Consider the following 27,943-nt stretch of genomic DNA (forward strand, 5'->3'; position numbering starts at 1 on the left):
CAAAATGGTTTGGCAATTTCTTACACAGCTAAACATACCCTAACCATATGATCCAGCAATCACAGTCCTTGGTGTTTACCTGGAGCAGTTGAAAATTTACATTTACACAAAAAAACTTGCACACAAATGTTTTATTCACAACTGACAAAACTTGTAAGCAAACAAGATGTCCTTTAGTAGGTAAATGGATAAACTATGGTGCATTCAGACAATGGAATATTAGTACTAAAGAGAATGATCTCTTGGATTTACCTGGTGATCCAGTGCTCAAGACTCTGCACTTTCACTGAAGGGGGCATGGGTTTCATCCTTGACTGGGGAACTAAGATCCCATACTTGCTGTTTTTGTTTAGCTGCTAAATCGTGTCCAACTTTTTGAGACCTTATGAACTGTAGACCTCTGTCCATGGGATTTTAAAATCCCATATGTGGTACGGTCAAAAAAAAGAATGAAAGAAAGAAAAAGCCAAAAAAAAAAAAAAAAAGAAATGATCTCTCTTTATGAAAAGACACAGAGAAACATTACATTCATGCTATCAGATGCAAGAAGCTAATTTGAAAAGGTTACAAACTGTTATAATCCCAAATGTATGATACTAGGCAACAAACAAATATAAAAAAAAATTAAAAGATTAGTGATTGCTGGGGTGGGAATGGGAGAGAGGTGAAAGGACAGAACACAGAGGAGTTTTAGGGAAGTGAAAATATTTTGCATGATGTTATAATGATAGTTCTACGTCATTTTACATATGTCAGAGTTCATAGAATGTATCACACCAAGAATGAACTGTGGACTCTGGATGTTAATGATATGTCCATGTATGTTTATCAATTGCAGTGACTGTACCATTCTGCTGGGGATGGTGATAATGGGGGAGGCTATGCCTGTGTGGGAGCAGGATATACATGGGAAATCTCTGTAGTCTCCCTTCAAATTTGATGTGAATCTAAAGCCATACTAAAAAAAAATAAGTCTTAATAAGTCAAATTTTAGAAGTCAAAGAAAAAGAAAAATATATTCAAATTTTACTCAAAATGATGGCAAAACAAGCAAGTCAAATAAAACTTTCATTTGAGGCTATGAGCAAGTTGTTAAGAAATTATGGGGGAGGTGTTGATGAACATAAAGAAAAATGTAAGAGTAAAATCACACCCAATAAGCACCTATCAATAGTAGAAGAGCTAGTTATCAATTGATACCAAGGTCAAGAAGTAGACAAAGAATCTGGGATATTTGCAGGATATTTATTTTTTTTAATATTTTTTAAAGATCATTTATTTATTTATTTGGCTGTGCTGGGTCTTTGTTGCTGCAAGGGCTTTTCTCTGGCTGCAGCAGTGGGGGCTACTCTCCAGGTGTGGTGCGTGGGATTCTTATTGTTGCGGCTTCTTTTGTTGTGGAGCACAGGCTCTAGGGCGCCTGGCCTTCGATAGTTGTGGCACGTGGGTTCACTGGTTGCGGTTCTGGGCTCTAGAGCACAGGCTCAATAGCTGTGGCTCAGGGCCTTAGTTGCTTCATGGCATGTGGGATCTTCCTGGACCAGCGATCGAACCTGTGTCTGCTGAATTGACAGGAGGATTCTTTACCACTGAGCCACCAGGGGAGGCTCTGCAGTATTTTTAAAAGTAGAGAAATAAAATTTCATTTTCTAAAGTCCAAATATGATCTTCTTATATCCCAAAGTGATAATCTTCAAAATCTTCTCTTCTCATTATGTAAACTAAATTGTGAACTTCTAGCCATGAAATTAGGCTTAGGATTAGCTGGTAGCTCAGTGGTGAAGAAAATGCCTGCTAGTGCAGGAGATGTGAGTTTGCTCCCTGAGTCTAGAAGATGCCCTGGAGGAAGAAATGGCAACCCACTCCAGTATTCCTGCCTGGGAAATCCCATGGACAGAGGAGCCTGGTGGGTTACAGTCCATAGGATTGCAGAGTCAGACAGGACTTAACCATTAAACAGCAATAACAACAAGCCGTGAAGTAGTGAATCTGTCTTGCCTTACACTCATTCTTCTCTTCCTTTTCCTAATAGAGTATGTTAACATATTTGCTGATACAAACATATAATTCTGCTTTTGCTTGTTTTTCTCTTTCTGCCTGGAATATCTTTTCTATGTGTTGTTTAAAAGATGGACATTTAATTGTCCTTCACCACTCAGCAACATGTATAAATCTATGATATTTCTGCTTCATTTATTTATTTATGCATCTTTCTTCTTTATTGGACTATAAACTACCTGATGGCAGGAATTGTTTGATTTTATCCATCTTTACATACCCAGGAATTAACTCAAGTTCCTGACAAAAAGCAATCATTCAATAAACTTTTGTTGGTAGCACAGGTAGAAAGAAAGAAGGAGGTAAGAAAAGAAGGATATAATTTTAAAATATGGTCAAATGTATGTATTTAATTACTGACATTTTTTAGAACAATACACATAGAAGAGAAACAGAATTATTAGCAATTTAATAGCTTTTAAATAATTACACTTTAAAAAGTTAAGGAAGAGCTCAGAAAACAGAGATTCCTGACACATGCCAAACACTATCTTATAAAATTTTAGTAGCAATCTTGCTGAAAATTTAAAGTGTGATAAACGAAAGATACAAAATTATACAAATTCATTAGAAGAGAGCAAAGTACAGCAGATTAGAGAATAGAAGATACATGTCAACAATTTCTCATTTAATAGATGAGTTGGGAAAGAAATCAAACAACCAGGAGACTAGGACAGGCTGCCCTATAACTATTTCATCCTTGAAGTATGTGTTCATTGCAGATAACCCCCTCTGAAGGTAAAATTGGTGAACACATAGTATGCTAGTTAAAAATTAACAGAACAGCATGGATTTACTGTGCTACTTATGGCATATTTATATACCATAGTTTTTATAGTAACAAAGAATAAAAGTAGGCCATTTTGAAAGTTAAGCTACAATTAGCTAGAAAATCAAGAATATAAAATTAATAATTTCAGTAAAGAGGAAAAATAAAAGGGAGTGATGCAAATAGCGTCACTGTAGATATTAGTGTGGCGACTGTGAATATTCTTGGCATGTACCTTGATGGTAAGGGCTTGCAAAAAATAAATTCCAAGTGCAAAAGAAGGATATTTGACTTTTCTCATTAGACTTAGAATAAAAGTTGAACAAGCAGTTTCTGTCGTTTTACATTATTTATGTCGGATTTCCACCAACAGTACCGTGTTGTACTGATGGGAGTCACATCTGTTCTTAATGAACAACAGGTTAAATACTTAAGGGATAAATCACCTACCTGACAGAAAGGAAGGGAGGACACAAGTGACCAAAGTATTCAATCACTGGGGGCAAAGTTGGAATTTTCACTTAAAAAGTGATGGACAAAAATCAGAACTTCCATAAGTCTTCTTTAGAAATTAAAAGGAATTTTAAGAAAATCATGTGTTAAAGAAAAAAGCATCGTGTACTATAAAAGCTTGTGGTCATAAAAAATGCATTACTACTCAAGGACACATGGAAGACATGTTTTATTAATAGAATATACAAAAAAAAAAACCCAAAATTTTATCTTTAAGAGGCTTTATGAGATACAAGACTTGAAGAAATCTGAGCATTCATAGGAAATGCTTCATATAATAAACACACTGATTTCCTTCCATGCTTTCCATCTGCCTGAGACACATCCAGCATTTCTTTTGCCATCTCCCTACCCTAGACCCTTATCTGTATGACAGGTTATTTTCCAGGGATAGATGCTATTTATTCATGGAGGACTTACCTGAGTCCTCAGACTTGCTTAAGTTATCACCTTGTACATATTCACTGCAACCTATTTCTTCCTACTACTTACTCATGGTTTACAGAATTACATATATGAGTTACTTAGTGGTGGTCTCCTCTTTGAGCTGTCGTGATCACTAGGCCAGAGATGATGTCTGTCCCTCATATGTATCATGCCAACACACATCAAATAATTAACGAACAACTGTTAAATGAATAAATACGTAAGTGCACATTTGAGATTTTGTAACTGTAAAATAAAATTATGGAATTTGATCATGTAATGTGTTTTAAAGGGGAATGAAATAAAGGTATGTGGAGAATAAAAATTATTCCCTAGAAAATTTTCAAGTTTTATGACCTCCCATACTACCATAATTAGCTATATTTCTAATTACTGAGACAGTAAGAATAGTAATGAAAATTAACATGATTCTATGTAGGAAACAATATGAGATAAACAATTGAACTGGAGGGGAAGGTCAGTAAATGTGAGGAATTATTTAAACTTATATTTGGAGCTTTCCTATAAACAGATTTAATTTTTAAAAGCAAGAAGTCTCTGTCATATCTACGCCTGTAATATTTCTACTGCATATATAAGAAATGTTACTTAAAGTGGAATGTATTAAACTCTGCATTAATTGTCTTTTAGCAAATGTTTTCTTTTTCTTACATCCTGTAGATTTTGGAAGTAAATGAACTGAATCATCCAGTATTTTTAAGTTGTATATAAAAACATAAGATATAATATTTCAATGGAGTTTTTGAGAGAAAAAAGCTATTGGGTGATATATATCTTCCATATGAAGTCATTCTTTGTATACATGTTGATTAGATTTGATCAGTCCTTGATTGAAGCATTCATTCCCTCAGTATTTACAGAGTGTCATTATTTACCAAGTATGTGTTACAGAGTCTTCTGGACACTTGGAATGAATGAAAAGTGCTGGGTTTTTTTTGTTTGTTTTTTTTAGATGGATTGATGGTTGTAAGGATCTCCTTGGGAGAACTTCTAAGCCCAGGTCTGAAGGATAAAAAGAAATCATGCACAATTTTCCAACTATGGTTGGAAACTTTAATATTTGCTTAAATTGAATGTTTGTAGCATAGATTCAGTGGTTCTGTTTTGGTCTATGAATATGTCCTTGAGGAAAATCAATTTTAAGGTAAAAGTTTGAAAATACAAGAAAATATCTGTCAAGTAGCTTTGAAATTTTCCCAAGCAAGACTTACGGTGCTTTGAAGCAAGATAGTGTAAAACAGACACTCATTAAAAAATTAGTAAAATATTTTGCGGTTGAAAAAGGTGATGACAGGGCAAGTTCTTTCATTCATCTATTCAGTATTTTCTTGCAAAGCACCTACAAAAGTGGAAGCTATTCTTCACGGCTTCTATAAGGATAATACAAGAAGTAAGAACAAGAAAATACTTGCCCTTGGAAGATTATATTTATTAGACAGGTAATGAACATGTGTGCTCAGTTGCTCACTCATGTCCAACTCTTGGTGACCCCATGGACTGTAGCCCACCAGTCTCCACTGTCCATGGAATTTTCCAGGCAAGAATACTGGAGTAGGTTGCCATTTCCTTCTCCAGGGGATCTTCCCAACCCAGGAATCAAACCCTTGTCTCTTGCATTGGCAGGTGGGTTCTTTACCACTAGTGCCACCAGGGAGGCCCCAGATAATGAACATAGAGATAAATAAATAATTAGATAATGTATACTCAGATACTTATAACTGTTTAATGCCAAGATGAAATAGGGGACTGAGATAAACAGAAGCAGAAGATATTAAGAAGAGGTGGCAAGAATACACAGAAGAACTATACAAAAAAGATCTTCATGAACCAGATAATCATGATGATATGATCACTCACCTAGAGCCAGACATCCTGGAATGTGAAGTCAAGTGGGCCTTAGGAAGCATCATTACAAATAAAGCTAGTGGAGGTGATGGAATTCCAGTTGAGCTATTTCAAACCCTAAAAGATGATGCTGTGAAAGTGCTGCACTCAATATGCCAGCAAATTTGGAAAACTCAGCAGTGGACACAGGACTGGAAAAGGTCAGTTTTCCTCCCAATCCTGATGAAAGGCAATGACAAAGAATGTTCAGACTACCACACAATTGCACTCATCTCACACGCTAGTAAAGTAATACTCAAAATTCTCCAAGACAGCAGTATGTGAACTGTAAATTTCCAGATGTTCAAGCTGGATTTAGAAAAGGCAGAAGAACCAGAGATCAAATGGCCAACATCTGTTGAATCATCGAAAAAGCAACAGAGTTCCAGAAAAACATCTACTTTTGCTTTATTGACTACACCAAAGCCTTTGACTGTGTGGATTACAAAAAACTGTGGAAAATTCTTAAAGAGACGGGAATACCAGACCACCTGACCTGCCTTTTGAGAAATCTGTATGCACATCAGGAGGCAACAGTTAGAACTGGACATGAAACAACAGACTGGTTCCAAATTGGGAAAGGAGTACATCAAGGCTGTATATTGTTTATTTAACTTATATGCAGAGTACATCATGAGAAACGCTGGGCTGGATGAAGCATAAGCTGGAATCAAGGTTGCTGGGAGAAATATCAGTAACCTCAGATATGCAGATGCCACCACCCTTCTGGCAGAAAGTAAAAAAAAACTTAAGAGCTTCTTGATGAAAGTGAAAGAGGAGAGTGAAAATTCTGGCTTAAAGCTCAACATTTAGAAAACTAAGATCATGGCATCTGGTCCCATCACTTCATGACAAATGGATGGGGAAACAGTGGAAACAGAAAGAGACTTTGTTGTTTTGGGCTCCAAAATCACTGTAGATGGTGACTGCAGCCATGAAATTAAAAGACGCTTGCTCCTTTGAAGAAAAGTTCTGACCAACCTAGATAGCATATTAAAAAGCAAAGACATTCTTTGCCAACAAAGGTCTGTCTAGTCAAGCTATGGTTTTTCCAGTAGCTGTGTATGGATGTGAGAGTTGGACTATAAGGAAAGCTGAGCACTAAAGAATTGACGCTTTTGAACTGTGCTGTTGGAGAAGACGCTTGAGCATCCCTTGGGCTGCAAGGAGATACAACTAGTCCATCCTAAAGGAAATCAGTCCTGAATATTCATTGGAAGGACTGATGCTGAAGTTGAAACTCCAATCCTTTGGCCACCTGATGCGAAGAACTGACTCATTTGAAAAGACCCTGATGCTGGGAAAGATTGAAGGCAGGAGGAGAAGGGGATGACAGAGGATGAGATGGTTGAATTGCATCACTGACTCAATGGGCATGAGTTTGAATAAACTCTGGGAATTGGTGATGGACGGGAAGGCCTGGCGTGCTGCAGTTCGTGGGGTCACAAAGAGTCAGACATGACTGAGCAACTGAACTGAACTGTACTGAGATAAAGTATAGTTGACAGAGAATGATAAAGACCAAATATTTTCAGCATTGAAGTAAAGAAACCCTCTTTGAGAGGAAGAAGTGGTGGAGAATTGTGATATATTTTAGAGTAAAAGGATTAAGCAGTGCAGAAGGGGGAAGTTGGAAACTTGGTAGAGCTCAACTAGGTGATTCATTATTTCCGTATGTCATTGACTGAGTTTACCTAATGCAATTCAGATGATGGAAGTCTGTCTTCTCTTACTCACTATGTCCTTTATTAGGGGGTGCATGCTCAGTTGCTTCGGTTGTGTCTGACTCTGAGATCCTATGGACTATGGTTTACTTGGCTCCTCTGTCCATGGGATTCTCCAAGCAAGACTACTGTACTGGATTGCCATTTTCTTCTCCAGGGAATCTTCCTGACCCAGGCATCGAACCTGTGTCTCTTACATCTCCTGCATTTTCAGGTGAGTTCTTTACCACTAGCACCTTTAGTAGGGTAGGGGGTGTTTGGCCTCTGATGTTTTGATCAGAGTTCATGCATTTCCATCTCTTCAGCCTCCCGTCTCTAGGCGTTCAAACTTCTAATGTGGGTCAAAGCTTCAGGAGAAAGGAATCTAGGAGCAAGATGAAAGCCAAATGATTTTGTGTGGTCTAACTTTGAAAGTAGTTCTGTCAGTTGAAACCGACACAAGCACACCCATATTCAAGGGCAGAGGACATAAACTACACATCTTGTTGGGAGATCTGTCAGAAATATGCCACCACATTTTAAAAGGAAACACCAATATATACCTCTGGCCATTTCACACACTCCGAAATGCAAGATGAAGTCATTCTTCAATGACTGATAGCATAGGATTGAATTCAAGAAATAGAATCTTCATTTGAATCAAATCCAGATACAGATGCATATTAGTCACTTAGTTGTGTCCAACTTTTTGCAACCCCACGGATGGTAGCCCGCCAAGTTCTTCTGTCCATTGGTTTTGCAAAAATACTGGAGTGGGTTGCCATTTCCAGTGGGATCTTCCAGATGTAGGGATTGAACCCATCCTCCTGCATCTCCTGCATTGGCATGCAGATTCTTTATCACTGATCCACCTGGGAATCCATATTCTGATTCATTCTTCCTCAAAAAAATGAAAAAAAAAAAAAAAAGAAGAAGGAAAGAAAGAAAAAGAAGAGAAGAAGAAAGAAAATAGACTGTGTTTTCAGCTCAATACTTTTCTTAACCTGCTTTCTTCCCACAGAAATTTTAGAATCTAATTATTTTCCCTATTCTGTTCTGCTCAAATAGGTACAATTCTGTAAAAAGTATGAGTGTCTTAAGTATCCTCCTATGGCTTATTCCACTAGGCAAAGGACATACCCACAAATCTCTTTGAGATAAATTTTCTCTACTCTGGACATTTTATAAGGCTGCAGTTGGAAAATGCCTGAAGGTTCTTAGAAACCCTTTCATTTAACAAATAAGACCTGTGGGGCCTATCTTGAGATCCATAGAAGGCCTTTGTCCATCTGAAAGAGTCTTTGAAGCCTCAGCTTGAGTCTTTTTAAGATTTTAAAAAGGTTTTTATAGTTACAACTTTGGCTCCCCTTTCACACTGAGATGACAACTTGACAGTGAGTTGGATTTAATATTTTCCTGGAGATGTTTCCTCTTTTGGGGAACTCTTTTCTGGTTGGAAAAAAAAAAAAAAACAAAACACTGTGCTGCTGGCCCCTTAACCTTTCATCCATTTTCTACTCCAAAACTAAAGTTATAGCTTTCACTCAGGTATCCCTTTATTTATGACAAGCAAATGAAAGAAGGCAAGTGACAACTTTAACTCAGCCCAGAAATCTCTTTATTAGGTCATTGAGTTCCTTTGGAATATTTCCTATTTTTCACATTACTGCATTACTGTTGCCAAAATTTCACTATTATATAATAAGAGCCCTCTTTTCACTACCTTCCAATACTTTTTTCTCAGTTTATCACTGAATCTCACCAATAGAGACCCCCTTCAGATCCTTGAATGCCACTGCCCAATCCCATAACAGTTTTAGGTTTTGTTATAGCATCATCCTACTTCCAGGTGCAAAAATGATTTTCCATTTACTTTTTACAGTGAAACTAACTCTTCAAACTTAGTGGCTTAACACAGCAGTCATCTTGTTGATATCATGAATTGGGGATCAGTGGTGTGAGCAGAACTTGGCTAGCTAATCTTTTTGTTCCGGGTACTATCAGCAGAGGTCACTTGGTGGCATTCAACAGGTAGATGGGCAGGTCTACAGGGTCCTAGATCATTTTACTCATAAGTCTGATTCCTTGATGGGGATTACTGGAAGGCTGGCATCAGTTGAAGCTGTTTATGGTTTTCACCATGGTTACCTCAGGGTAGTTGGACTACTAAAATTACATCTTAGAGCAATAAGCACAACAGGTCCAGTGGACAAGATGAAAGAAAGTTCTATGGCTACCTGTTACCTATCATTGGAAGGAAATCTTCTCTGTCATAATCTATTTGCAAAACAAACATAAACCTGGCCAGAGTAGAGGGAAGAGAAGATAGATCTTAGTGGGGGTGAGTGGCATATCAAAGAATTTGAAGCTTTTAAAATCACCTCTTCCATCAAAAAATATCGATGGATACATAAAACTGTGCTGTGTTCACACAGAGATGTGATCATACAACAATGAAAGTAAATAAACTACAGCTAAAGATATTATCATGAATAAAACTTTTTAACATAATATTGACTGATTAACTCAAACCATAGAAGATCATACATCACATGACTCTGTATGAATGTAAAAGGCTAAAATAACTAAACAGTATACTATTTAATTATATATAGATATATATTGAAAAAAAATTAGAATAGTGGTTACCTCTAGAAGCAGGAGACAGAATGCAATGAGAAAGGACACACAGGTTCTTCTAAAACCTTTAGCTAACTCTTTCAGCTAGCTGTTGAAAGAAATACTTTTTTTTTTTCCTTTTAACTGATCATATGATTTTAGCCACTTCTGAAGGTATGCTATGTTTCAAAAAAATTTTTTTAAAAAGGAAGGAAGGAGAGATGAACAAATGAAGAACTAAAGAAAACTTTTGAGAACTATAAGAAGGAAGAGAGAACTATAAGAGGTACAGCTGCTAGAAGAGGTAGAGAGTAAATACAAATTTCATGTTTCTTCATTGGGGAATAATAGAATAAGGGACTAATTTAGGAGAAATTGGGGCTTCCCTGTAGCTCAGATAGTAAAGAATCCACCCGCAATGCAGGAGACCTGGGTTTGATCCCTGGGTTGGGAAGATCCCCTGGGGAAGGGAATGGCTACCCACTCCGGTATTCTTGCTCAGAGAAAGTGAAAGCGAGTATCACTCAGTTGTGACATTCAGCCGTGTCCAATTCTTTTCAACCCCATGGACTGTAGCCTGCCAGGCTCCTCTGTGTATGGAATTCTCCAGGCAAGAATACTGGAGTGGGTAGCTGTTTCCTTCTCCAAGGGATCTTCCCAACCCAAGGATCTATCCCAGATTTTCCACATGGCAAGTGGATTCTTTTACTGTCTGAGCCACCAGGGAAGCCCAAGAATATCAGAGTGGGTAGCCATTCCAGAGAGAGAGGCAAGAAGAGAGAAATTGCCAAAAGAAACATCTTTGTATAAATAAATTGAGAAACAACTTTTAGAGATAAATTGAGATAGAAATCACAGCTCAAGAAGAGTTCAGTATTTGGCAGAAGGAGAGACATAACCCACAACATGTGGATATAACAGATTTAGATGCAGATGTCTGATAACAGTATGAAGAACTGCTTTCAAAAATAGGTGTATTAGGCTAAAACAGTCATTTAAACTTAAAGAGGATGCCATTTACTGATCCTCAAATGAAAACATAATTGTCAAAAAACCTGGACAATGACATGCCACCTAGACATTCTTCATTCTTTCTGTAGGAAAAGCTAGATGGTAACCGAAATATCAGTCAAAACCACACTTGTAGCTCCTCAGAAATCGGAATATGAGAATTTGCATGAATAATTTTAATTGGTGATGACATTCGGCTGAAATATCCATCCAATTATTTCCATCTTTAGTGATAATTTTGCCAAAGAGACTGGATGGTGACATTGCTGAATAAACATGCCCAGTTCTCTGAGTCTCATTGACCAAAATTTTAGGGAAAAAATAGGTTTCTATTCTACCTCAGAAAATAGCTATCCGAATTGTACTTAGAATATCTGCTACCTGTACAGTCTAGTAAAGATTTTAATATATGGTTATGACTTGAAACAGATAATATTATTCTCAGTACACTTATACTGACACACCCATAACTCATGCTAAAAGACCCTGAGTCAAATATATGAATATAGAAAGAGCTCACTAATGCAAACTTCTCCTGTCGGAATACCTCTAGCTTCCCTCCGCATTTTATGTATTTTATACTCTCCATTTTCATCAAATGGAAGTGAACTAAATTAAACAGATTTATCAGTCTAACATACACCTACTACTAGTCAATGGCCATGGTTTTTATTTTCCGGCTTACACTGAAAATGCAATTGGTGTAAATTACTGGATAAACATATAAAAAGTGCTTCATATTTGTGTTATGGCTTTAAAAGCTTTTTGAAAATAAATATTAATATCAAGTAAGCACTTCCACACTGTTTTAAGTACAATTTATATTTAGCAACTTTAGGGAATCAATTCATAGAAATGGCAGTGCAGCAAGTAAAGTGGAAAGCTAAATAAATTATACGCAAATTGTAGGAAGCCACTGAAGAAGTGAAATAGCATTGCTGGGCAGATTTAGCGCTTTCTTTATCGGGGTGTATAAATTGTACTTCTAATAGGTTGACTGTACACCAGAGTCACTTTAGGCCATCTGTGCTCTAGAGCTAGGAAAGTTCAGACTGTTTAAGATGTAAAGTGCAAAAGGAACACCTAAAGTCAAGGAGATTTTCAAGTAAATTGATCAGATGGGTAGTTTTCCCAGCGTAGGATTCTAGCTGCTGGCGATGAACAGTTATAGATGTAAATCAAAGCATTTACAAGCTAGATGTCCACCACTGGAGGCTCTCACACGGTATTTCCATCAAGTCTCATTTCACTTTCCTTTGAATGAAATGATTGATTGATTGTTCACAGCTTGCATGACTCTCTGCTGCCCTAGATCCATCTCCACTCTCCACGCTCCACACTATGTCTGCATCATTGACTTCCTGCCAGCCATTTGGCTGCCAGGACCCAGGGTGACATTTAATGATCTTTCGACGTGGCAATGTCACATTCGTCACTCTTTACCACTCATGACAGACCTCAATTCAAATGCAAACCTGAAATGGAGACTGACTTCCATCCAAACTCTGATATACTTTTGAATTGACATCTGTCAACAAAGATCGACAAGATATACTGATGAGGGGATAACCTGCTGCTTGTACAGTAATTAAAAATACTAGTTCTAAAACCATCCTGAGAAATCAAGGACATTTTAATTTCATGAGGCAATAGTTCTCACAAAAAGCTTTGAGGCGGAAATTGTATTATCTCAGCTGTCATATCAACTAACATCAAATATCTACACACACTTGGAAGTGATAATCTACTTTTAAGGCAATATTCTGCTTTATAAAACAAATATCATAATACCCAGGCATGTTCTTTACAGAATTCTTAAAGGGAGATGTGCTTCCAAAGTTACAACAATCATTTAGAAGAAAAGAAAAATCAGTATAATTATACACATTTTCTCTAAGCATCTTCTTCCTTTGAGTTGTCTTACTCTGATGTAGGAATACTGTATTTTACATTACAGTTTTTTCTAAGTCAAATATCTCCCTGATATTTGTACTTTCTTAATATCACTACACAAAACTATATTTCACTAAAGTTTAAGGGTACTGAATAATGGTATTGCATTTCAATACTATTTAACAAATAATTGTTAGAATATACAGAGAAAATTGGGACTTCCCAGGTGGCACTACTGGTAAAGTATCCATGTGTAAATGCAAGAGATGTAAAAGACACGGGTTCAATCCCTGGGTCTGGAAGTTCCCCTCGCTGAAGTCCACAGGGTGGCAAAGACTGGGACATGACTGAAGCGACTTTGCCTGTACACAAGCGCAAAGAAAATTAAGAAATGAATTCAAGGTTTGGAGTCCTTCAGCCATTCTTGCTAGCTTAAACTCCAATTTAAATTTCACTTCCTTTCCAGAGACTAAGAGTTTCTTTTAATTAGGAAAATTTTGCTAGTTATAACCATTTTATTTTTACTTTTCAGTTAAAAAAAAGAATCTTCAAAATAATGTTGTCACTAATCTAAACTTTATAAACTCAGAGACTGTGTCTTACCTTTATATTTTCCGATCCACAGAGCCTAGTGTTACATGAATAATTACAGAACTAAATTGAACAGAGGCATCATATTAATTTCAGAATGAAGGACAGAAACTTTTCATATATGTCACAATATCAGGAAAACCCCTACCTATTGTTGACTTAAAAAATAGTCACAACCTAAATATTTCATTTCTCAATATTATACTCATGAAAGTATTTCTCTAAAATAAATGTTTCTTTGATATAATCTCCCTTTGTTTTAGACCTAAGGCAGTTTTCCACATTCCCTCCTACATTTTGTTAACTGGATTACCTTTCTACTCTTTTATTCTAGCTGTCTAATGCTTTAAGAATGGAGAACTATGGCCTCTCACAAAATCTATCATATTCTAAGTGCTCAAGAAACATTTCTTGAGTGTAATTGATGTCTTAAAAGCATCAGCCTCAAGGAACTTACAAATGTATAAAGAGAATTGGGGCTTCCCAGATGGTGCTAGTGGTAAAGTATCCATGTGTAAATGCAAGAGATGCCAATTCAAGAGACATAAGAGACATGGGTTCAATCCCTGCATTGGGAAGATCCTCTGGAGAAGGAAATGACAATCCGCTCCAGTATTCCTGCCTGGAAAAACCCATGAACAGAGGAGCCTGGTGGACTACAGTCCATGCGGTCTCAAAGAGTTGTATATGACTGAAGCAACTTAGCACACAAGCACACAAGAAGCTCATGGAATTTTTATTGTGATTACACTTCCTATAGTGGATTCAGACTTAAATAAATAAAGTAGAGGGAAAAAAATAGACAATTCAGATATGACCTAAATCAAATCCCTTACGATTACACAGTGGAAGTGAGAAATAGATTCAAGGGATTAGATCTGATAAACAGATGTTGGAAAAGATTGAAGGCAGAAGGAGAAGGGGACGACAGAGGATGAGATGGTTGGATGGCATCACCGACTTGATGGACTTGAGTTTGAGTAAGCTCGATGGACAAGGAAGCCTGGTGTGCTACAGTCCATGGGGTCGTAAATAGTCAGACATGACTGAGTGACTGAAATTAGCTGAACTGTGTGGATTCTGGTGGTACCCCTACAATCTGGGCACCTATCAGCCCTTTACCATCGCCTGTTAGCCATTCAAAACTGTGTAGCTCTCTTCTTTTTCAAAAAATTGCCTTGAGCCAAAAGAAGCCACCACAGTCAGGGGCCTTCCCCACTCTCGGTCCTTTCCCAGGGAGATCTCGCTATAAGATGCAGGCTTCGTGCCTCAAGGCAGGACTGACTGGGGAGCAAGTCCCTTTGTCCTGAGAGCACTCCCGCAATAAGTCACTTATACAGGAATTTCCATCTTGTGCTGTTTCTGGGGAAACTGACCTAAGGCATTTGATGCTGTTAATGGCTCTAGAAAGCAAATTCAAAGGATAAGGTTGTAGATTTGCATCACTTATCAGCTGATTGCAAGGAATATCCCATTTCTGGTGGCAGGTGAAGTTATAAAAAGTTCCTGCCGACCGCAGCAATGTGTTTCCAAAGACTTTTGCTCATTTAAATTGGGAGGGGTTACAGGCACCTCTCAGAAATTTGAAAGGTCCAGAAGAAATAGCGACTGTTGAACCCGGTGGCTATTTCTCAATGTGACCAACTCGGTTAAAAGTGGAAAAACAAGCCAGGGTAATTAATTAGCAACTTAAAGCCAAATGTGAGAGAGAGACTTCACAGTATTTAAATAGATCCTCGTCCCTTACAGCCCCTAATAAGACACAGCTGAGTACCAGGGGGCAACACTTTATCCTGAGAGTGACAGACATTCAGGGGAAGTCTCACATGACAGTCACTGGACAGGGGAGGAATGGGGCTCTATGATTTGACTTGAGAATACCTTGATAGATACATTTGAGAGCACGGAAAGCTTCGTTTCTCCTGTGCCAACTGAATCTTCAAACATAGCCCACCCTCCCTTGTTGGAAGACAGAGACCCTCTTGCTGGAAGAAAAGGCAGAGTACTCAAGTTAGGCAGATACCTCACAAGATAAATGCTTTTCCACTACAGGGTTTGCAGCTTCCCCCTATGTCACCCTGCCCCTGTGCCCGTGATATAATAATTAGGCTCAAATCTCAGCCCAGGAATGGATCCTGTGTGCTAGGACAAGGAAGATGGAGTTTAAAGTTGGATAGAAGTGATTACAAACACTAAACAGGATCTAAAACACCTGTGAAGACCGACCTTAGTGACAGTTCTGTTATGCTTTTCTGATGGCTCTTGGGCACTTGGACAGAGTTACAAGAGTAATAATTCACATTAAATGGAGTAGACACATCAGAACCATCATAACAAACTGCGGTAAAATGGATCAAAAGTCTAAGAGAAATAGGTGTGTCAATCAGAAATATGACTGGTAGGTACTTACGGAGATGACTTATAGTACATGGTATCTAGGAACTTGATGGACAGCCAAAAGAGTATTGCTTAGTATATGCATCAGGAGAGACTAAGGATGGAGGTGCTGAAACCAACAGGTTGCATGTTATTTTAGACCCACATCAGTTCCATCTGATGGAGACGACCAGTCCCCATTGGAAGGAACTTGTAAGACCAGAAAAAGAATAAACGCTTGATCTTCCCAGTCTTTCAGGATACATGTCCATTTCCGAAGGCAACCATACTTTAGGGAAAATGGACTTTTAAGTTCTTTTGAGAGCTCTACATGGGGATAATATAATAGCTGGAGTTTTAACCCAGGTCTGTGTCCAAATGTGTCCATAAAGTCCATGGATTTGCCTCTTAGTCTTTTCTTCAATTCCACATATATAATTTGAATGGATACACTTGACTATCAACAACACACTCTCAATGGGACAAGAGCTGCTATTTCAGGAAAACTTCAGGTAGGAGCCTCTAAAATTGCCCCTTCCTCATGTCCAGATAATAAATAAAAAGCAATATTGTATCTCAGAGGAATGACACAAATTGGTGCTACACTTTAACATTTAAAGGATGTATGTATTATATGTCTGGCCCTTGCGAAACCGGATAGCTCACGCCACATAACAGGGCACTACTGCAAATTACACCAAGCAGTAGCTAAGATACACACAGTACTTTGTGTGACTCTTGATAGAGCTATCTTTCAACAATGAAAGATAAACAAAGATGTTTTTAAGAAATACAAAAGCTAGAAGTATTCATCACCAGTAGACTTACACAGAAAACTAATATCAGATGGAAACTGAGTATGAAAACCTTGGATAAATACATAAGATAATTTTCTTTGTTTGTAAGTCTCCTTAGAAGATAATTTACTGTTTAAAAACTATAACAACACTGATTATTGTGAGTAGGTACAGTTGCTACTGGACAAAGAGGAATATGTTTGACACTTCCGTGATCACTTGGATATGGCTTGGTACACAATTGTTGTTTAGTTGCTAAGTTGTGTACAACTCTTTGCGACTCCATTGACTAGAGCCTGCCAGGCTCCTCTGTCTGTGGGATTTCCCAGGCCAGAATACTAGAGTGGGTTGCCATTTCCTTCTCCAGGGGATCTTCCCAACCCAGGGATGAAACTCACATCTCCTGCATTGGCAGGTGTTTACTTATAACTTTTATTTGTGATTTACAGCAACAATGGCCAGTGTCCATGTTTCGTTTTTCTGTAGTAACAACATAGAAGGACTGACACCTAATCTCATACATCTAAACCAGCTACAGAAAACCCTATTCAGATGGTATTGAAAAATAACCCCCAAACCAGAACACTTAAAAATCAGTCTAGACAGAGTTAGCTCTTAATATAACAGAAATCATCAGAACTACTTGAGTAGAAAATTTACATGTAAACAGAAATATATAGCTTTTTAAATTCTGTATAAAAATTTAAGAACTCTTTCTGGAATTCATTCTTATGGGATAGCTATGTTATAATTGTGTATGAAAATGAGATGGTGGTAACCACTTCTGAAAAAGTTAAAATATCATTAATGAATATTATACTCTAATACTGGGAAATGGTCGCAAGGAATGAGAACACATTTCTATAAAGCAGCTCTTAGGGCACAGATCCTAAAGTTTTTAGGAGCAATATTTTGTTTTGTAGCAGGAGCATCTAACTTAGCATATGAACCCAATGATATGGATTTGCCCAAGGACTCTTGCTGTGAAAAGTAATTGAAAATATCGTCAATTCTCTCACATTCACAAGACATATAATTTCAGACCAACCTCCAATATTTTCACAGTTGCTGATTCATTCTTTATTCCATTCATTTAATGTGAGAATTTGACAAATGTTTTTTTTTCTATACAGATTTACTGTTTATTTGAATCAGCTGCTTCATTCAATTTGTATACATGCAAAAGAAAAATATTAATTTGTATATTATCATATGCTAAAATACCACTGAGTAGAAAATAGTAGACTTAATATGAAGATATTTTTATATATTTCAACAATTTAATCAACAGAGTTCAGATACTCACTCTACCACTCATTCTAGGCGAAAGTACAAATTATTTGAATCAATTTCGTGCTCATCAAGACAAGCTTGACTTTTCTGAAACCTAATCATTATGGTTTTATAAAAAGCTTTAGAATCACCAAAAGTATCTAGCATTTTCACCTTTCCACTTTATTATATAAGGACAGTAGATGTAAAATATCAGGTTTTACCTAGTCAATTGAATTAATTACTTTGGATGAGCCAGGATGAAATTTTCTTATAATTTTATTTGCCCTGAGCACCATTTGACTCTGTCCTGCTTAGTGATGATTACAGTTAATTTAAGGATTTTCACCAGCATTCCTTATTTAAAATTAAAAACATGTATTCGGAAATATTTCTCCTTTTGCTTGGTTTGGGCACAAAGTATAGAAAATATACTAAAGCTGACATAAACAATCCTATCCATAAGAAGCCCAAATTTTAATTCGGGAGACAAATACAAGTTTGATAAATTTTATATGATAGGACATGTATATGTAAAGTAATGGAAACTTGAGTAAAAGAGCAAGCTCTGCTTGGAGCATTCATGACATAACTTAGAAAGGAGGTATTAATTAGTCTGGTCTTGTTTGCATTTAGCCCCAGAGCTAGAATAGCGTCATTACATGCTTCATCTGTAGAATGGATGATTTCCCTTGTTCCTAGCTATGTCTTACTTGATTTACAATAATATTTTTTTTCCATCTTATTCCCCTTTATTACAGTCTCCTTAGAAGAACTGTATTTTTTTTCCCAAAAACTAAATGAGGTTATGTCATTCCTCTAATTTTACATCAATGGCTTCTGATTAAACTTGAACAGAACTGCAGACAATTTTTCATGGCCCACAAGGCTTTCCATGATCTGAAACTACCTACCCAGCTTTCCAATGTCAACTTGTGCTATTAGTTTTAATGCTCTATTATGCCCCAGCCATTCTGGACTTTTCTGAGACACTTGGACACACAGTTTCAATTCTCTGATATTCACTTTCCTTTTTCCCTGACCTAATTTTCTTTCAAAGGATTGTGTGGCTCGCTCCTTCTCAACATTTAAGGGGATTACTCAGTTGTAATCACTTAATTTAAAATGTTTATTTTGCTGGCTCTGATTACTCTCTTTTAACCTATTTTATATTTATAACACATATAACTAATTGAAATAATGTTATTTATTTATTTATATTGTGTATTATGAGTTTCCTTGGTGGCTCAGACAGTGAAGAATCTTCCTGCAATGCAGGAGCTCTGGTTTAATTATAGACACTAGTTTATTTTTTGTTTTCTACCATTTCTTTTGCACGTAGAACTATGGCTGGCATGTAATAGGGACTCAGTAAATATTTTTGAATGGCTATCTCTCTCTTGGAGTGCTTCCCAGATGGCACCAGTGGTAAAGAAAGCAGCCTGCCAGTGCAAGAGACACAAGACATGCGGGTTCAATCTCTGGGTCAGGAAGATCCCCTGAAAGAGGGCATGGGGACCCACACCAGTATTCTTGCCTGGAGAATCCCAGGGACAGAGGAGCCTGGTGGTCTATGGTCCATGTGTTGCAAAGAGTCAGACGTGACTGAAGCGACAACACACATGCATGCATCCATCTTTGAAGTATGAATAGCTCTTCAGAAGAATAAGCACATAGATGCATGGAATATATGAAAAATGCACATATCATAATAGTAAATGACTTATTTTGGTCAATATATCCCATAATGAAATTTAGAAGGTTGTAGTGATTTTAAAAAACAAATAACATCCCAGAGGTTAGGAACATAACAGAAAAGATTTAGGGTCCTCTTTCTTGCCTGGAAAATCCCATGGATGGAGGAGCCTGATGGGCTGCAGTCCATGGGATTGTTAAGAGTTGGACACGACTGAGTGACTTCACTTTCACTTTTCACTTTCATGCATTGGAGAAGGAAATGGCAACCCACTCCAGTGTTCTTGCCTGGAGAATCCCAGGGTTGGGGGAGCCTGGTGGGCTGCCGTCTATGGGGTCGCACAGAGTCGGACACGACTGAAGCGACTTAGCAGCAGCAGTAGCAGCAGCAGATGAAGGGCTTGAGTGTTTTCTACAGAGGAATCTTTTCGACTGGCTCTCAGTCTCTGCACCCACCATTCTGAATCTGGAGGTGGGACATCCTTTGCTATTCTGATTAACTCTGATGAAGACTTTGGCAGGCAATATGTACCTGGGTTTCAGGTCTGTGACTTTGCAGATTCTCCTGCCTCTTGCCCAGAGAGATCATTTTTCTTATTCCCTTCTATTCAGTTTCCAGCAGCCCTAAGTTTTCTTATTCTTTCCTCTGAGTAATACGTCTTTTATTCCATGGGGTGGATAGGGCAGGTGGAAATGAGCAGAGTCTCACCAGTGACTGCTCATCCATCTCTCAGTAGTTTCATCTGCAATCTTCCCTGCAAATGCCTGGTGGGTTTAGAGAAGAAAGACTGCAAGAGCAGGCAAATGTGTTTTTTTTTTTTTTTTTTTTTGCTGGAAGCCCCCAGAGTGTCACCTTCTCATACCAGCCATGCTCGGTCATTAGCAATTCATTTAAAATATTTAGCTGCAACTTCTTACCTACTATCCATTTTACACATGATAGTGTATATATGTTGATGCAACTCTCTCCATTCATCCCATTCACTCCCTCCCCCAATGTGTCCACAAGTCCGTGTTCTACACCTGCATCTCCATTCCTTCCCTGCAAATAGGGTTCATCAATACCATTTTTCTGGATTCCATATGTATGTGTTAATAGATTGGGGGAAGGGAGGGAGGCTCATGAGAGAGGGGATATATGTGAGGTTATGGCTGGTTCACATTGTTGTACAGCAGAAAACAACACAATGTTGTAAAAGTTAAAAAAGTAAAACAAAAAAAAAATTAGCTGTATCTTCTTACTGGCTTAGAGGATATCCAGCGTCATCTGCTCAGGTACACAAAAACTTAGGTCTTTTTTTTTTTTTTTCTTTTTCTTATTGTCACAGTAGGGACCTGTCTCTACCTACATACTGGATTGTTTGCTCTGAGTCCTCAGTTCTCTGGTTGTTTCAAGAAAAGTCACTAGTTTGCCACTTTTTCAGTTTTTCTTTCTATTCCTTATTTTATTTTTATTTCTTTTTCCTTTATTTAATGATGCTCTTTCGAGTTCTACATTTCCAAGATAAAACTGGATGTCTCCAGTAGCATTTGTCCTTTTACATGAATCATTTTGAATTTCTTATTGACATTTCTTCAAAAAAAAAAAAGAATGACAATATTAGAATATATTATAACTTAAGATCTGAAGGCTTGTTCCAATAGTTAGATCCTTCCTTTCAGTATATTCAACAAATGTGCATTGACTGTTTATTGTAGATGTCATGTGTAGTCTACCCAGATGGTAAGCTACAGAAAGCACTTTGTAGAGTACACAGATATGTTTCCTATCCACTGAGAATTATAATTTTGGCAGCAATTTTAATATGTGAACTATCCAAATATCATTTCTATTTATATATGTGTAATTTATATTTGGGTGCCTTCCAACATATATTTAATAACTGAAGTTATATAACTTGAGACAAAAGGAAAACCACCACAGCAAAATGTATTGACAGTACCTAAACCCACTCAATAATGAGAACAGAATGTTACTTTCTAAAAGTTACTAAAGAGAAGAAGGAGAAACAGATGAGTAGAACACTATAATTAATGTGCGTCATGGCTCCGCGTTAGCATTTCTTTCTTCCTCACTAGGGAAGCTGGGAGACGTTTTAGCATATGGCTGAGACAGACTTCCTGGTCCAGCTTTTAAAACGCTCCCTAGATTTCTGGTTAGATATTCTCTGTTTCTCTTCTGTAACTCCACGCAACTGTGTACAGGAAAGGCTTCTAGCTACTACTGGAAGATGATATTGCACTCAGGGCCATCTGTAACCCTCCATGTATGCGTGCTAAGTCACTTCAGTCGTGCCCAACTCTTTGTGACCCCGTGGACTGCAGCCCACCAGGTTTCTCTGTCCACGGGATTCTCCAGGCAAGAATACTGGAGAGGGTTGCCATTCCTTTCTCCACTGCAAGCCTCCACTACTCATGCAAATCCCTGTATATTACACACAGAGGTCTATGTGTAACTGTACATGTATAGGTTCAGATAACCAATAAATATCACATAATCACTGTGGGGCAACAAAGTGAAGTGAAGTGAACTGAAAGTCTCTCAGTTGTGTCCAATTCTTTGAGATCCTATAGACTGTGTAGTCCATGGACTTCTCTAGGCCAGAGTATAGATATAATACAATTCCTTTTTGATTCAGTTTTCTGGTTTCAAAATAGAATTTATCATGCTCTGGTTTTATGGCAATCATAATCTAGGGATGGAGTGATACAGGATAGCAATGTACAAATTCTACCATATTTTTAAACACTTTATTACAGGGACTTCCTTCGCAGTCCAGTGGTTAAGACTCTGTGTTTGCACTGTAGGGGGCACCAGTTAGATCCTCGGTTGAGTAATTAACATCCCACCAACCATGCAGTGTGGCCAAAACAAAACCAGAAAACTTTATTTCAAAGAATTTCTAACACATACACAAGCAATAGAAGAGTGTGTTGAATCCTTACCTACACATTACCTAGATTTAACAATTGCATGGCTTCCCAGGTAGCTCAGGGGTAAAGAATCTGCCTGAGACATAGGAGATGCAAGTTCGATCCCCGAGTCAAGAAGATTACCTGGAGAAGAAAACGGCAACCCACTCCAGTATTCTTACTGGGAAATCTCACGGACGGAGGAGCCTGGCAGTCCACAAGATATCAAAGAGTCAGAAACAACTTAAGAACTAAACAGTTCAGTTCAGTTCAGTCACTCAGTCGTGTCCAACTCTTTGTGACCCCATGGACTGTAGCATGCCAGCATTCCCTGTCCATCACCGACTCCCGGAGCTTGCTCAAACTCATGTCCATAGAGTCGGTGATGCCATCCAACCACCTCATCCTCTGTCGTCCCCCTTCTCCCGCCTTCAATCTTTCCCAGCATCAGGGTCTTTTCAAATGAGTGAGTTCTTCGCATCAGGTGGCCAAATTATTGGAGCTTCAGCTTCAGCATCAGTCCTACCAATGAATATTCAGGACTGATTTCCTTTAGGATGGACTGGTTGGATCTCCTTGCAGTTCAAGGGACCAAATGACATCAACAATAACAACAATTGTTCAACTCATAGCCAAATATTTTGTTTGTCTCTATTAACTTCTGCCCTCACTGAATACTATAAGACAAGTCTCAGAAATCATATCAGCCATAAACATTGCAAGTATGAATTTGTTTATTAATACCATTATCACAGCCTGGTGTTTTAAATAATTACTGCATCTCAGATAATGAAGGCAAAATGGCTAGATAGCAAAATGTGCCATTTAAAAATAGCAAATATTGTAAAAAATTGTTGAAAAGGACCAGGAGTAAACATTTAACCTTCTTTAACACTTAGGAAGGTTAAAGGATTTACAACTTTAAAAGAAATAAAATTTTCCTGAAAAATGCATTAAGTATTTGCTTTATATTTTGAAGAACTACTTCGTTCTATGTGTACATATTAAGTATTAAAAGAGAAAAAAAACTAGAATAAAAATATGAATTATTAGTGACTTGTTTCATCTATTTTTAAAAAACTACTCAGGAACATGTTTTAAATATGTTTCAGAATAAATCAATAACATGATAAATGAAACAAATTAATCAAAAAGAGGATGGATTATACAGAAAGAAATTTAAAAATATGTTATATTTTAAAATGTCTGATCATCAAATCAATTCTTGTATGGTTTTTCCAGTTTTATTTGTGTGGGGGGGGGTGGTGTGTGTGTGTGTGTGTGTGTGTTTCCAAAAGATATGTGAAAGTTAATTAATGGCTATCATTGTCCAATAGTGTCAATTTTCACTGAAAAAGTCCAATCCAATAAAAAATATATCTTGTTTTTACTCTATGAAACATAGTTAAAGTTTGCAGGAAAGACCAAAATGCTAATTTCCAACTTAAACACCCTTGCAATATTGTACAAGCAAGAAACACCCAAAGATACTTCAGTTGCTTTATCTTTTGTGACATAGACTTTTATTTTTACTAATTCTGAAATAAGGTCTTTACTTCTTATAATTAGAAAGCCAAGATTTTATAAAACTAAACTATTAATAACAAAATTAACATGTCTTCAAATCTATATTCAGATTTTACATGCTAACACTTGTTTAATTCTGTTTTGTGCGTGAAAGTGAAAGTCACTCAGTCATGTCCAGCTCTTTGCGACCCCATGGACACAGAATCCATGGAACTCTCCAGGCCAGAATACTGGAATGGGTAGCTGTTACCTTCTCCAGGGGATCATTCCAAGCCAGGGATCGATCCCAGGTTTACCACATAACAAGCAGATTCCCGTCTGAGCCACCAGGGAAGCTCTGTATATTAAGTTCTAGTTATGAAGCAAAAGCCATTAAAATTGAAATATTTTCAAAGGCAAAAAGGTCCAACACACTTTTTAAAATTTAAGTCAACAAGACTCTAAAGGGATCAAATATAATCCACTTTAAAACACAGGGCATTCTTTCTAAAATTGAGGTTTAGTTTTAATTCTCATGTTATTTAAGCATGTGTACTCAATAAAATTATTAACTAGAAAGAGTAAGAATGTGGCTTTATTAGACCTGTGCAATTGAATTTAGATGAACATAGTCAAAATCCAAGAATAAGTTCAAAGATATTTGATGAAGCAATAACTCTTGTGACGCTAAACTCAAGTTTCCAAGTTAAATGTTCATAATTTAAATTTCAAAATATTTTCTTTACCTCCACCAGAAATCAGAATGAAGACTAAAAGGAATAATTAGGGATTCAAAAAACATTTATATTCTTGTTTACATCATCCCCATAAATATATATCCTATGAGAATGTGTTTTATGATGGACCTAGGAAAACTACACCAGATAATTGATTTGAAGGTTTTTTTAACAGCAAAAGATGCCAGTATGTAAGAGCAACTAGAGCATTCTCCATAATGTGAGAGGAGCAAGGCTGATGCACATAAGGGAATTACTAGATTCCATTTTGCACTTTTCCTTTGAACTAAAATTTGTACATCTTGGAACTTGACATCACATATACAATTTCTTTTTTTCTAATTTTCTCTCCTATCTCTTGTCATCAATTCTCTTGGTCTTCTACACATCTACCTCATATCTATTAATATGTACTTTTTGAACAGCTTAGTGTTTACTGGTATAATGTCCTGACCAGTTTCCTTTTCATAATGTCTGTCTTAGATTATAAGAAATTATCTGATAAGACTGTTGTTGTGAAGTCTTTAAGTAGTGTCCAACTCTTTGTGACCCTGTGGACTGCAGCACACCAGGCCTCCCTGTCCATCACCAAGTCCCGGAGCTTACTCAAACTCATATCCATTGAGTCAGTGATGCCATCCAACCATCTCATCCTCTGTTGTCCCCTTCTCCTCCCGCTTTCAATCTTTCCCAGCATCAGGGTCTTTTCAAATGAGTCAGTTCTTCACATCAGGTGGCCAAAGTATTGCAGTTTCAGCTTCAGCATCACTCCTTTCAATGATTATTCACAACTGATTTCCTTTAGGATAGACTTGTTGGATATCCTTGCAGTCCAAGGGACTCTCAAGAGTCTTCTCCAACATTACAGTTCAAAAGCATCAATTTTTCGGCGCTCAGGTTTCTTTATAATCCAACTCTCACGTCCATATATGACTACTAGAAAAACCATAGCTTTGACTAGACAAACCTTTGTTAGGAAAGTAAGTGTCTCTGCTTTTTAGTATGCTGTCTAGGTTGGTCATAACCTTTCTTCCAAGGTGCAAGCATCTTTTAATTTCATGGCTGCAGTCACCGATACTGGAGTGGGTTGACATTTTCTTCTCCAGGGAATTTCCTTGACCCAGGAATCAAACCAGCATCTCTTGCATTTCAGGCAGATTCTTTACTGCAGAGCCACCAGGGAAGCCCCTGATAAGAATAAATGTATGCAAATTTCTTTTTCCAATACAGTTTAAATATCATAAAGTTTAGATGTATTTTTGAAGTTGATGCCACTTGAGTAAATAGTAGAACTAGAACAAGCTGACATATATGATAACACAGGTGTGATAAATATATGATTAAAATGTGTGTATCTATTGGATGTCCCAGTATTTCTGCAGGTTGAACACAAATATTTATTGAATCATATAGGAATAAAAATTTAGAAGGTCACTTTCATTTTTTACTTTGAGAATGTTGATAAATATTTGTTTTTTATTTCATTCTAGAAATTAAGTTTCTTTCATCTTGCCTTATTTATTTTCCATTAATTTTTTTTAATCTGAGTGCAAGTCAATAAATAAAAATCATTGCAAAGGCAAACTAATATTGTGCCTAAACAATGAACTACCATGTCTTGCATTCTAATCCCTCTCTAGTCAAGGATAGTTCTTATTTTCTATTTCTATTCAAGTAGTTGTCTAAACTTTTAACTTGGTAAATATTGAATATTTTGAAATTTTGCATGTTAATTCCTTTATGAGGATAACTAATTAATAAAGCTTTAGCTTACAGAATAAAATTTACTGAAGCATATCATTTTTCAAAATTAGAAGACCTCGCTTTGAAGTATTAATACTTCTTGATGGATATGTGATCATTTGTCATATTTTGCTGAGTACTGAGTAGAGCTTGACAATTATTTTGGTTACAAAATAAGAAAAGATAGTAAACAAAGTTACATAGTACAAGGCTATGGGGAAACAAAAACAAGATGACATACATGATTAGGGTCTTCACTCATCAGATAAGTGATACAGTACATACGCTAAGACATGTCACCCTGAGGCGACCTATCCTTCTATCAGTGTTTTAGGGCAGGATGTTTTAACTGATCACCCTCACTTACTTAGCATCTGCTTCATGAAAGATAAAAGAGTGAAAACTTCCAGCAAAGCAATCTCCCATTGATTCACATCTTCATCTCTGGTTGGACCATGGCAGCCAGTCTATAACCTGAATATTATTTTCTTTCTTGCCAAAGAATTTTCACATGAAGCTTTATCTTTTTTTCCCCCATTTTGTCCTACTTTTAACAAAGTAACTTAGGAGACATAAAAGTACTGTTCTTCTTTAAAATCTGCTATAATAGAAGATCATATAGAATATTCAATTCTTTGAAATGATACCATAATTGTTTGAAGTCTCTTTCCTGACCACTCAGTTTGGGACTCCAGCTGTGCAAGAGTACACTCAAGACATTAGTTTAGATGTTTTCCCTCAAATGCAGAAAAATCCTTTCACTCAATTCTCATTAAAAAGCCATAATGTTACAGCAGAATACCTGTAATAAAAACAGGTATTCATAAAACCCTCATGTATTCATAATCATAAATGTTTTAACACTACAAATAGCTATAGTCTGCCCATCATAAGTCACATGATGTGTAGTTCACCATGCTTCTGACAAAACTGACTGGTATCTTTCTTAATGGCTCAGATGGTAAAGAATCTGCTTGCAGTGCAGGAGACCGAGGTTCAATACCTGGGTTGGAAAGATCCCCTGGAGAAAAGAATAGCAACCAAATCCAGTATTCTTGCCTGGAGAATCCCATGGACAGAGGAGCCTGGTGGGCAAGAGTCCATGGGGTCACAAAGAGTTGGACATGACTGAATGACTAACAGAACAACAGAAACTCCAAGCAGATTACCAAACCGCAGCATGCTGGCAAGAGTGATCCTACCTTCTTTTATATTATGCCTTTTCCAGCAGCTTATGTTCAACACCATCCCCTTACCTGTAGGGTCTCCTCAGTCGACATGTAAGATGTTTTGAGGAAAGATCAGGATAGTGTGAAAGACCAAGGGAAGATAAACAATAAAGATGAGTGATTTTAATACATTTTATCACATCCTGTAAAACTTAGACAAGTGATATGGACATAACAAATCAAATGG

Source organism: Bos grunniens, chromosome 24 (assembly GCF_055505025.1).
Source record: "Bos grunniens cultivar Pamir isolate PY7600 chromosome 24, Bosgru_T2T1.0, whole genome shotgun sequence".
NCBI lineage: Eukaryota > Metazoa > Chordata > Mammalia > Artiodactyla > Bovidae > Bos > Bos grunniens.